At 39.0% G+C, this 13,472-nt stretch overlaps 1 protein-coding gene across 3 annotated transcripts in view; it reads left to right on the top strand.

The window, feature by feature from the left end:
• PACS1 (phosphofurin acidic cluster sorting protein 1) overlaps positions 1-13,472 on the top strand; it is a gene marked incomplete at both ends in the record, with an annotated part of 139,426 nt that overhangs the window by 73,083 nt on the left and 52,871 nt on the right. The window lies entirely within an intron of this gene.

Below are 13,472 nucleotides of genomic sequence, written 5' to 3'. Positions count from 1 at the left end.
GGTTGGGATTCCGCTTGCCATTGCGGGGGACACGGGTTCGAGCCCTGGTCCGGGAGGATCCCATGTGCCGCGGAGCAGCTGAGCCCGTGCGCCGCAGCTGCTGAGCCTGCGCTCTGGAGCCCGTGAGCCACAACTACTGAGCCCGTGTGCCACAACTACTGAGGCCCGCGCACCTAGAGCCCATGCTCCACAGCGGGAGAAGCCACCGCAGTGGGGGGCTCGTGCACCGCAGCGAAGAGTGGCCCCCGCTCCCCACAACTAGAGAAAGTCCAGGTGCAGCAGTGAAGACCCAACGCAGCCAAAAATAAATAAATTTAAGAAAAAAGATGATTCTTAAAAAAAAATAGATAACTTAGGAAGTGAGTATTCACAGTATCAAGGGATTCGCTCTTGACTTCCTATCAATAATAGCTTTTCCCAAGTCAGGTTGGATTCTTGGCAGAATATGACAAGTAGCATGAGAGGCAAACATGCTTTATTTTTGGAGCTCAGCCAGATGGATAGTGGTCTATGTCGTGCGTTGAATGGTGGCCCCCGGAAAAGATACATCAGTGTGCTAACCCCCAGTACCCGTGAATGTGGCCTTATTTGGAGAGAGGGTCTTGCAGCTGTAATTAAGGATCTCAAGATTAGATCATCCTAAATTTAGGGTAGACCCTTAGTCTGATAACTGGTCTCCTTAGAAAGGAGAGGGAGATTTGAGACACAGAAACAGGAGAGACAGACACAAGGGAGAAGGTTATGTGAAGACAAGAGGCAGAGATTGAAGTGATGTGTCTACAAGCCAAGGCATGCCAGAGACTGCCAGCAGCCACCAAGAGCTGTGAGAGGTAAGGAAGGATTCTCCCCTAGACTTCAGAGGCAATGCAGCACCACTGACACCTTGATTTTGGACTTCTGGATGTTAGAACTATGAGAGAATAGATTTCTGTTGTTTTAAGTCATCAAGTTTGTGGTAATTTATGTCAGCCCTAGGAAAGTAATACAATCACAAATGAAAGACATATTGGAAGTTGTCAGGGAAAATTATTTTATGCAAACACACAAAAGTACATTTTCTAAGACTTGTGCATCTTTTGTATCTTAAAATTTTACAGGGAGTAAATTTGGGATGGGAGGAGTCAAATATATCATTTTAGATGTAAACAATCCTGAAAGGCATTATCAAATGACCCATTTTTATTTTATTTTTTATTTTTTATTTTTTTGTGGTACGCGGGCCTCTCACTGTTGTGGCCTCTCCCGTTGCGGAGCACAGGCTCCGGACGCGCAGGCTCAGCGGCCATGCCTCACGGGCCTAGCCGCTCTGCGGCATGTGGGATCTTCCCAGACCGGGGCACGAACCCGTGTCCCCTGCATCGGCAGGCGGACTCTCAACCACTGCGCCACAATGGAAGCCCGACCCATTTTTATTTATTTATTTATTTATTTATTTATTTGGTTGTGCCGGGTCTTAGTTGCGGCAGCCAGGCTCCTTAGTTGCGGCTCACAGACTCCTTAGTTGCAGCCCACCAGCTCCTTAGTTGTGGCATGAGAACTCTTAGTTGTGGCATGCATATGGGATCTAGTTCCCTGACCAGGGATCAAACCTGGGCCCCCTACATTGGGAGCGCAGAGTCTTAACCACTGTACCACCAGGGAAGTCCCAAAATGACCCTTTAAAAAAAAAAATTACTTTATTGAAGTATAGTTGATTTACAATGTTGTGTTAATTCCTACTGTATGGCAAAGTGATTGTTATACATATATGTATACACATTCTTCTTCATGTTCTTTTCCATTATGATTTATCACAGGATATCGATTATAGTTCCCTCTGCTGTACAGTAGGACCATGTTGTTTATCCATTCTCTATATAACAGTTTGCATCTGCTAATCCCAGACTCCCAATCCATCCACCCCCACACCCCTTGGCAACCACAAATCTGTTCTCTATGTAAAATGACCCTTTTTATTTATAGAATTGGAGAGAGAGAGGAGAGATTGAATCAGGTAAACATAAGCATAGCCATCAAATTTGCCATTAGAGAATAATTTAAAAAGTACTAAAAAAGATACTCACAACTTAATTTTATTTCTTATTAATACAGAAAATTGATTACAGTTCTTCCTTTGAAAATAGTTGTTGGTAAAGTCTGACCTGATTGTCTTCTTATCCCAGTATCTCAGTCCCACTCAACATTTGTAATTGCTTTGAGACCAGGCTTATTTGTTTTTTAGTTTATTGCTTCTAACATTTCTGATCCAAAGCTAAATTCTGATCTTAGGTCTAAAATGTGTGCTTCAGTTGTTATGCTCATTCAAATGCCAGCATTCTTCTTTTCAAGGTGGTAGCTCTGTGAATAGAAAACTATGACATGCGGAATATTCTTATTTGAAGCTCTATGGTTTCAAACTCTAAGATAATGGTAGTTCCTCTCTGTGAAGTCCTTTATCAAGAATGCCTAAGGATTATCCTGTTACCTCACCTCTAAGAGCAGCTGTTTGTTTCTGGAGCCAAATGTAGGTCCTGCCTTGAGGTGGGATAGATAGAGAGATTAGAGAAAGATGGAATTATCTCTGGAAAAAAAGAAGCCAGCTGGTTATACAGTATTTAAAATATATATATATTTGGAGGTAAAATGGCAAGCTGTTTCAGCCCCCAACATGACCTACTTTTTTAAATGTTAATTATCTCTGTAGAGAAAGCCACCTTGAATCCAGATTACACAGTTTTCTTATTTTGTTTGTTTAAACATTGTAAGAATCTGTCAGAGGCTGAATGTTGGGAGAGGGGAATAAAGGAAAGAGAAGGCACATGAGAAAGGGAAGGAGCCACGCTAGCAGTTGGGTGTTTCCTTCCTGGCTCTTCAGATCGTGTGAAGCTGCAGCATCTGAATGGCTGTGACACCTCCATAACTGGGGATAAGAGCAGCGATCTCTGGTTTCAGCCTCCTGCTGTTACTGTGCTTCTTTTGAACTTTACAGAGTTAAAGATTTCTTTCTTGTGTGTTATTCACTTTATTGGTCAAGGCTTATTACAGAGGAAATTCAGATCAGCTCCTCATCTGTGTGATTTCAAAAATAGTACAATGATCCTGGGATAATGATATGGCAGGACACAACTGAAACTTTCTGGGCACTTGTGTGCTATATCATTTTTCCTGTATATAATTCTAGAGTGAAACCAGAGCTACTTTAAAATAAATCTTTTCTATTTGATTGACTTATTCCATTTCAGGTCTCCAGTCACCTCTCTTCCCCACATTCTCAGATAAAACTTATTTTCTCTTTTTCCAGGGGAACTCTGAGAACCACAGGGGACCTTAGATGAGACCACTTGGTCCCAACATTTTCCCAAGCAGCTGAATGCTAGAAAATGTGAATTGTTAGACTCACACACTGGTCAGTATGGAGACCAAGTTCCTCCTTCTGTACCATGTTGCTCTTTCTCCAGCTCAGAATTTTCTCCTCCATCCTCACCTCCATCTACAACTGCTTATAGTTCTCAGGAGAAAGGATACTTCAAGCTTTTGTTTTTACTACTACACTGCAATGACTGATGTGGTCACCAGTATTCTCCATTTTGCTAAATCCAGTGATTAGTTTTCTCTCCTCAGCTTACTCTGCTTCTCAGCAGCGTTTGACACATCTTCTTAAGCGCTTTCTTCCCTAGGTTCATGCAGGCACATCGTTTTCCTACTTCACTGGCAGCTTCTCTGTCCCCTTTACTGGACCTTTCTCCTTGCCAGACTTTTATGCGTCGGAACGCCAAGGATTCCATCCTTGGCCTTCTTTCTTATTTGAACTTTCCTCTGGAAGATCTCAGCCATTCCCATTGCTTTATATATCATCTTTATGCCAGGACTCCTAAATCCATATCTCTAGCCTAATTTTTCCCTTGAGCTCAAGACTCATATAGCCAGCTGTCTAGTTATTGTTTCCACTTGGATATTCAAGCTATCTCAAACTTAAGAATGTCCTGACTTTTCTGCCCTATTCACCCTAAAACTTCCCCCCAACTCCCTCATCTCAGTAAACAGTACCACAATCCATCCACCCAAAGCCCAGCTAGCTTATAGCGAACTTATGATGGGCCAGGCACTTTTCTCAGTGCTTTTATGTATATGAATCCTGACAACAACTCTGTGAGTTGGTATTATAATCCTCATTTTACAGATGAGGAAACAGGGGCATAGGAAGATGAAGTGGCTTACCCAAGGTCACATAGCCAGTGACGTGGCTCCTGGTACACGGGGCAGGAGTTTCTCCAGGAGTGAAAGTGCTAGATCATGGGTTTCACTCATGTTTGGCTTCATAAGATGATACCCGATAGTTTCCTGAGTGATTGTACCAGTTGAAACTCCCACTAGCAGCATATGAATTCCTGTCGCCTCACATCTTCACCCACATTGAGTTTTGCCTATTTTGTGAGCGTAAAATGATAATTTTGAACTATAGGAGTTCTATATATTCTAGACCCTTTTTCAGTATTATGGATCTCAGATATCTTCTCCAAGTTCATGATTTGTGTTTTAACTCTCTTTATGGTATCTCCTGATGAACAGAAATTCCTAATTTTACTATAATTGAATTTCTCAATGTTTTCAGTGTCTTGTTTGAGAAATCCGTCCTTCAGAGTATGAAAGATATTGTCCCATATTTCTCCTACAATTTCGCGTTTCACATTTAAGTATTTAATCCACTTGGAGATTATTTTTATATATGGTGTGAGGTGTGGATCTGATTTTTTTTTCCATTTCATAGTTTTTTCTTTTCCCAATTATTGAAATACTGCCTTTTTCTTCTATCAAATTTCTGTACAATTGTGAAATTGTTTCTGGGCACTCTGGTCTGTTCCATTGGTCTACCTTTCTGTTCCTTCACTAATACCATACTACCTCAACTAATACTGCTTTACAATAAACCTGGATATCTGATAGGCTAATTTACCCACCTCATTTCTCTTCTTCAAGAGTGTTGTTGTTTTTTTTGGTCCTCTTCCTTTTAAATTTTAGAATTAGCATCTATGGAAAATCCTATTGGAATTTTGATCAGTGTCGTATTAATTTTGTATAACAGTTTGGAGGGTGAATTGAGATCTTGATAGTGGAGTTTCCCTTATACATGAACATGGCATCTCTTTTACTTGTTTAATATCTCACAACAATATTTGTGCATGGTCAACGTAGCCTACAACTACGTAGAGGCCTTGCCCATCTTGCAGAGAGGGAGGCAGCTTGGAGGGGTGCTAAGAGCAAAGGCTCCAGGACCATACTGCCTGGGTTTAACCCTTCACGTGGCTGCTTGCTAATTGTGTAATCTTGGATAAATCAACCTCTCTGTGCCTCAGTTTCCTCCTCTGTAAAACAGGGCTAATAAGAGTTTCTATTTCATAAGGAGACACAATGCTCAGCTATTAGCTCAGTTGTTAGCTTTTGCTATTACTCTGTTTTATCTCAGATGTCTAATTTTTGTTGCTTTGCAAATAGTATCTTTTTTAAAAATTACGTTTTATTTCTTTGTTGCTGGTGTTTAGAAATGCAACTGATTTTCAGAAATCTAGCAACCTGGTTAAACTCTCATCAATCCTAATAATGAGAAATCTTCTGGATTTCCCAAATCATATCAACCTGCAAATAATGAGTTTTGTTTCTTCCATTAAAAAAATTTTTTTAATATTTATTTAGTTGTTTATTTGTTTGTTTGTTTGTTTATCTTTGACTGCATTGGGTCTTCATTGCTGCACCTGGGCCTTCTCTAGTTGCAGCAAGCGGGGGCTACTCTTCATTGCGGTACATGGGCTTCTCTTTGCAGTGGCTTCTCTTGTTGCAGAGCACGGGCTCTAGGCACGCAGGCTTCAGTAGTTGTGGCACGCAGGTTCAGTAGTTGTGGCTCACGGGCTCTAGGGAGCAGGCTCAGTAGTTGTGGCGCACGGGCTTAGCTGCTCCACGGAATGTGGGATCTTCCCGGACCAGGGCTCGAACCCATGTCCCTTGCATTGGCATGTGGATTCTTAACCACTGCACCACCAGGGGAGCCCCTGTTTTTTCCATTTTAATCCTTGTATTTTTATGTGTTTTTTGGTTTTCTCCCTGGGCTGGCTAGGGTCATGACAACAGTATAACCTTGAATGGAAGTGGGAATGGTGGACACTGTGTGTTATTCTTGGTTTTAAAGAGAAGGTTCTAATGCTTTACCATTAAGATTTTTGCTGTAGATTTTTGGTATATACCCTTTATGTCAAGGAAGGTTTTTCTATTCCAAGGTTGCTAAGAGCATTTATCATGAATGGACGTTTACTTTCCCAAATGCTTAATATGATATGATCATATTGATATAATCATATATTTTGTCCTTTATGATCATATATCTTGTCCTTGAATCTGTTAATGGAAAGTTGCATTTGGTTTTCTAATGTTAAGGCATCCTTGCATTCCTGTACAAATGGGTCATGATGCATTTTTTAATACATTGTTAGGTTTAGTTTGCTAATATTTTGTTTTGAAATTTTGCATTTTTGATTGTAAATGAGATTGGCCTTTAATTTTACTTTCTTGGGTACTAAGGATATGTAAATCTTATGAAATGGATTGGAAAGTGTTCCCTCTTCTTGATCCTCTGGAAAAATGTGTGTAAACTTAATATTATCTCTTCCTTGAATATTTGATAGAATTTGCCTCTAAAAATTATCTGGACCTGGTGTTTTCTTTTTCAGAAGAGTTTAAATTACTGCTCAATGTCTTTAATGGTTATACAGCCATTCAGCTTTTCTCTAGCTTCCTTAGTCATTTCTGTTACATTGTATTTTTTAGGAATCTGCCTTTTTCATCTAAGTTTTCAACTTCATTTGAATAAAAGTGTTTTGTGGCATACTGTAGTAAATCTCTGCTTTGTCTGGAGTATGTCCGTTTAAAAAACGATTCCAGGTTTCTAAATTTTATTAGTCTACTAAGTCATATATATTTATTTTCTATTTTATGAAATTTGCTTTATCCTCATATTTTCTTACTTTGAGATTTTTTGGGTTTATTTGGCTGTTTTTTTTGTTGTTGTTTGGTTGGTTGGTTTGCTTTTTTTTTTTTTTTTTTTTTCTTCTTACTGGCTGCTTAATTCATTTATTTCAACATTTCTTCTTTTCTAATATAGCCACTTAAGACTGTTGTTTCCTCTAAAAAACAACAATAAGATAAAATTTCCTCTAAGAACCTCTTTAGTGGCATAACAAAGTTTTGATATACAATGTTTAGGTTAATTTTTGGTTCTGAATATTTCTGATTTCTATTGTGATTCTTTTTCCAGTGTTTCCTTTTTTAAACCTTTTTCCTCTGTTTCCTTTGAATTGGTTAAGTTGGGTTTTTTTCTCTCACATTCCATTTAAACTACCAATTTGAAAGATAGGCATTCAATTTTCAGTTTCTTGATGATTGCTCTCAAAGTTTGAAAGTGAATACCTAAGAGTTTAAGTTAGTTAATTTCCATTTTCCTCTGAAACAATTCAGGGACCTTAAAAACATTCTCTGACTTCAGGCAGTTCCTCTTACCATGCATGCTATAATATTTACTGTGGGTAAATTAGACATAGTCATTCTTGTTTCATATTAGCAGTTTGTTTAAATATACCCACATTTTTACAATTTTCTTTGTCCATCATTTCTTTTTCTATCCTTGACCTTGATCTTCTAGGACCATTTTCTTATTTTTATAGTATAGCCTTAAGAAGGCATATTAATGCTCAAGCCAGCCTCTAAGGCGCCCCAATGATTCACCCTCTCTGGGATTCACACTTAGTATCCCTCCCACACTGAACAAGGCTGACCTGTGTAACCATTAGGATATCGTGGAAATGATGGAGTGTGACGTCTGAGGCTAGGACATAAAATACGTTGCACCTTTGCCTTGCTCTTTCTTGGACCACTCACTCTGCGAGGAAGCCAGCTCCCATGTCCAGAGGTTATTAATCAGCCCTGGGAGAGGAACTGAGGCCACTTGTCAACCGACAGCCAGTACTTGTGAGTGAACCACCTGGAAAGAAAACAGACCCTGCCGTCCTGGTCAGGATGATTGCAGCCTCGGCCAACATCCTGACTGAAACCTCCTGAGAGACCTTGAGCCAGGACCACTCAGCTCAGCTGCTTCTGAATTTCTAACACACAGAGAGTGTGAGATAATAAATGTGTGTTATTTATAGTCATTTGTATTGTTATTTAGCAGTAGATAAAAGTAATACACATAAACTCTCATAAACTCTTGGTAGTAAACTCTCAGGTTTTGTTATCTGAAAATGTTTTAATTAACATTTAATTTAATAAATGTTTGTGAGCATGTGGAGAAACAGGAACTTCATACGTTGCTGGTGGGAATGTATAATGGCACAGCCACTTCAGAAAATAGTTTGGCAGTTCCTTAAAAAGCTAAATATAAATTTACCATATGACCCAGCAATTCCACTGGTAGTATATACCCAAGAGAAATGAAAACATGGGTCTACACAAAGACTGATATGTGGATGTTCGTAACATTGTTATTCATAGTAACTAAAAAGTGGAAACAACCCAAATATATATATGTTTCATATTTATAATAGATGATTATTCAGTAATAAAAAATGAATAAATAAAATACTGATACATGCAACAAATGGATAAACCTCAAAATCATTATGCTAGGTATATATCCTTTATGTACAGCTTTATAGAAGCCAGACACATATTGTGTATTTCCATTTATATGAAATGTCCAGAAAAGACAAATCTGTAGAGACCGAGAATGGATTGGTTTCTTGGGGTGGTGGGGAACAGGGATTGAATGTAAATGGGCAGCAAGGGATCATTTTGTTGATGGAAACATTCTAAAACTGTATTGTGGCTGCACCATCTGGTAAATTTACTAAAAATCATTGAGTTGTGCGCTTAAAATAGGTGAACTATGTAACATGTAAATTAAACCTCAATAAAACTGATTTTTTTTAAGTCAGTTGTCAGTCTGATTGTTTCTTATTTGTCTTTTTTTCTACAGGAGCTTTTAAGTCTTCTTGTCTTTGGTGTGTTCTGCAGATTTACAGTAGTATGTCTGAGTGTGGATTCATTTTTATTTACCCTCCTTCGATTTGTTGGACTTTCCAAATCTGAGGATGGGTGGCTTTGGAAAATTCTGGAGAATTCTTTGCTATTATCTCTTTGAATAATGTCCCTCCCCTAATTTCTCTATTTCTCCTAGATGTTCATTATATTTCAGATCTGACTTTTCTGTTTTCTTTTATTTCATATTTACCATTTCATTGTCACACTGATGACATTTTGTATAATTTTGTCAGATCTGTTTTCCATGTTACAAACTCTCCATCAATTCTAATGGCCAGAGGCCATGGTGTGTGCTTGTTAGAGAATATTACTAACCAGAGGCAAATGTCAGCTCCCATTTAGTGCCTAATCTCCGTGAATTTAAAGTGGAGTGGAAAAAAAACAGAGTTTCCACCTGACAGTTTTCTAAAAAATGTTTTTAACCCTTTTTGCACTGGTACCAACTCATCTAGAATAAAAGAACCCAATACTTATGTCTGACTGTGGCACCTTTAACCTAAGACCAATTAATGTGTTCTTTATTCTAAAGTCAGCCACTAAGAGACTTTACTTACCCTATTTTCTTTTCTTTTTTTTTTTTTATTAGTTTCTGCTTTATAACAAAGTGAATCAGTCATACATATACATCTGTTCCCACATCCCCTCCCTCATGCATCTCCCTCCCTCCCACCCTCCCCATCCCACCCCTCCAGGCGGTCACAAAGCACCGAGCTGATCTCCCTGTGCTCTGCGGCTGCTTCCCACTATCTATCTACCTTACGTTTGGTAGTGTATATATGTCCATGCCTCTCTTTCCCTTTGTCACAGCTTCCCCTTCCCCTTCCCCATATCCTCAAGTCCATTCTCAAGTAGGTCTGTGTCTTTATTCCCGTTTTACCCCTAGGTTCTTCATGACATTTTTTTTTTTAATTCCATATATATGTGTTAGCATACGGTATTTGTCTTTCTCTTTCTGACTTACTTCACTCTGTATGACAGACTCTAGGTCTATCCACCTCATTACAAATAGCTCAGTTTCGTTTCTTTTTATGGCTGAGTAATATTCCATTGTATATATGTGCCACATCTTCTTTATCCATTCATCCGATGATGGACACTTAGGTTGTTTCCAGCTCCGTACTTACCCTATTTTCTTGTTTGCCTGGAATTGACACTGCTTGGTGAAATGGGTTCATGAATAATCAAGTAGTCTGTACAGAAATTCCCACTCATTTTTCAAGGGCACAATTGTAGAAAGTATGTTTACTTGTTCAACAGTATTTTCACTGAGTGCCTACTGTGTGCTGGACACTCTGTTAGGTGCTTGGATTGCTGTGGTCAGATAAAATAGCTAAAATAGATGTTGTCACTGTCCTCACTGAGCCTAGCTTGGAGACATATTAACTGAGGCTGAGGGGTACCAGACATGATCAGGCTGCTGGTTCAAAAAGATCTCTAACCACAAGGTAAAGAACAAATTGAAGGGAAACAAGAGTGTAGGTAGATTGGTTAGGAGGCTGTTGCAGAAGTAGGTTATGGTGTCTTAGACTAGGTTGGGATTGGTGATAATAGAAAGAAATGGATTTGAAAGCCCTTTCGGAGGTATCGTTGACAACACTTGATAATGGTTTGGATATGAAGGCAAGGGAGAGAGAGCCGTCTGTCGTAGGTTACTCCTAGGTTTCTTGTTTGCTTAATAGAATGGATTGTGAACAGTGAAAAGGACAAAGTTTACTAAGGAAAGTTTGGTTTTGAACGTGTTGAATTTGAGATACCATTGATACTTCCAAGTAGAACTAACTGCCAGCCAGAAAGCAGTTGAATATACAAGTCTAATGATTGGAGGAAATATGTAACTGATAAGTTGTCTCTGTATAGGTCCTTATGTATAGGTCTCCAATTCCCTGGTAAAATTCTCCATCTTTTCGTCTCCTTTTTTCATCTTTTCTCCTGTTTGTGTTTTCTTTTTTTGTTGTTCCTGTTTGTTTTTTAAACCAGATTAATTATTGTTATTTTTAGGTGCTTTCCAGCTAACTCCTAACATCTGGGTCATCTTTGGGTCTCTATCAGTCTTTTTTTTCCCCCCTTAGTTTTCAACTGTATGGTCCTGTCTTTTGCCATGTTTAGTAATGCCAGGCATTGTATACAAAAAAAAAAAAAATGTAGGAGCTCCAGATGATGATATTTTCCTCCAGTCAGGGCTCACTTTTCCCTCTGCTTGGCTGATCACCTTAATCTAGTCAGAGGCTGTGCTAGATGGAAGTTGAATTTGCAGTTCTGGTGAGGCTCAGACTTTCTAACCTCTGGTTCCCCCCAGCCCTCCTGGGTTTCCCACTGAGACCTCATGTGTTCTCAGGACCCTCTTCCCTAGAGACCACATTCTTAGTCTAACAAAACTGCTTTTCAGGAGATTTTTGCTTAGGTTTTTACTGCCTCATACACCATCAGTATTCAGCAAACATCCTCAGAGAAAAACTGGCAGTGTGCATGAAGCCACCATTTTGCTCGTATCTGACACAAAGCCCAGATTCTCTGCCTCCTGCCCATATTCAGAATCTGTAATTTACTGCAAAAGTCAGCTCTCTTCTCAAGATTCTCTTCTCTTGGCCCCTCCAGAAACTCTCTACTACTTTATTTTTTTATTTGTTAAAGGTTTTCTCCCTATTACTTTTTTTAAAATAAATTTATTTTATTTACTTATTTATGGCTGCGTTGGGTCTTTGTTGCTGCGCGTGGGCTTTCTCTAGTTGCGGTGAGTGGGGGCTACTCTTCGTTGCGGTGCGCGGGCTTCTCATTGCGGTGGCTTCTCTTGTTGCAGAGCACAGGCTCTAGGCACGTGGGCTTCAGTAGTTGTGGCATGCAGGCTCAGTAGTTGTGGCACACGGGCTTAGTTGCTCCGTGGCATGTGGGATCTTCCTGGACCAGGGCTGGAACCTGTGTCCCCTGCATTGGCAGGCGGATTCTTAACCACTCTGCCACCAGGGGAGCCCTCTACTACTTTAAAGTAGACCGTTCCTGTATTTTAGCCAGCTTTTTCCATTTTTCTTGGCAGGAGTGCTGATCTGCTGCAGCTTCTCCATTCTTCTATGAAGTGGAAGTCCAGCCTCTCTTCCTGTGAACTTCTTAAGGGTGGGGATTTTGTGTATTTTGTATTCCCTCAAAAATTATCATAGTAGTACATGGCGGATGCTTAAGAAAAATTTAGTGAATTTACTCTCCATTTTTAGTCTTTAGATCTGCCTCATATTTTCCAGAGTCTCGAACCAGTGTGATCTCTAGTTGTTCTTATTAGATATTGAGTATTTTACTAAATATTGAGTAGATATTTAAGAATATTTAGAAGAGGTATACTATATAAATATATAAAGAATCACTTTACAACAAACACCCAAGAACCTACTACCCAATTTAAGAAAAAGAATTTAGTCACCGAGTTCCTTATATATCCCTCTTTTTTCTCATCCTTTTCCCTCCCCCTCAGAGGTAACTGCTATCCTCAGTACGTAACTGTTTTTATCATTCGCTTGAATATTTGTCTTCCTAAACAGTGTATTATTTAGTGTTGTGTTTTGAGCTTTATGTACATAGATTCACATTGGGTGTATTCTGTTTTCTTACTGTTGTGTATATCTGTAATTCATTCATTTCCACGGATGTGTAAGTAGTATTCCATTGTATTACTGTGTATGCATGTATGTTGATAGACATTTGTGGTGTTAATGAGTTTTTTGTTTGATCTTTTTTTGTTTGGGGTTTTTGCGGGGGGGGGGAGTCGCAAATAGTCATACTAAAGACATTTTTGTGCATGTCTCCTGGTGGGTTATATCTATTAATATTCACTGTACTACAAATTAGAATAGAAATGTTTAAAATGTTTACTTATTAACTTTTTTAAAAAACAATGATTTTAAAATTAAAATAATAAAATAAAAATTAACATTTTTCTGAAAGAAAAACTGTGGTTTCCAAAACCACAAAATTAATGAGAAATATGGCATGGTTTTACATTTTTTTCAAATCTCTTTACTGTCTTAATAGAAAACCACTGATTTCTCCTGTCTGCTTCTGCATTCGATGTGTTACAGTGTCACACATGAATGGAAAACACTGCATATTTGGGAGAGAATGAGAGTGAAAGAGGAAATAACATCTTGGAATTATTTTGAAAATAGTTTTGGCCTTGCATACCTCTTGAAAGGATTCTGAGGGTTCCAGACCATACTTAGAGAACTACTGCCCTAGGGTCTGTTCACAGACTGAGCCCCAGGGTGTGTGTGTTCTCTGCCTTTGCTTTGTAAAGCCAAACTCTTTGCAAAAGTGGATAGACCAAGTTGCCCTCCCACCAGCAGTGTTTAATTGTTCTGATCACCGTAATCACATCACCTGATGTTGTCAGATTTATAATTTTTGCTCCTCCAGTGGAAGTGAAA

Source organism: Hyperoodon ampullatus (assembly GCF_949752795.1).
Source record: "Hyperoodon ampullatus genome assembly, chromosome: 7".
Classification (NCBI taxonomy): domain Eukaryota; kingdom Metazoa; phylum Chordata; class Mammalia; order Artiodactyla; family Ziphiidae; genus Hyperoodon; species Hyperoodon ampullatus.
Note: the sequence above shows the minus strand (reverse complement) of the source record. Positions and strands in the feature narration are given on the sequence as shown.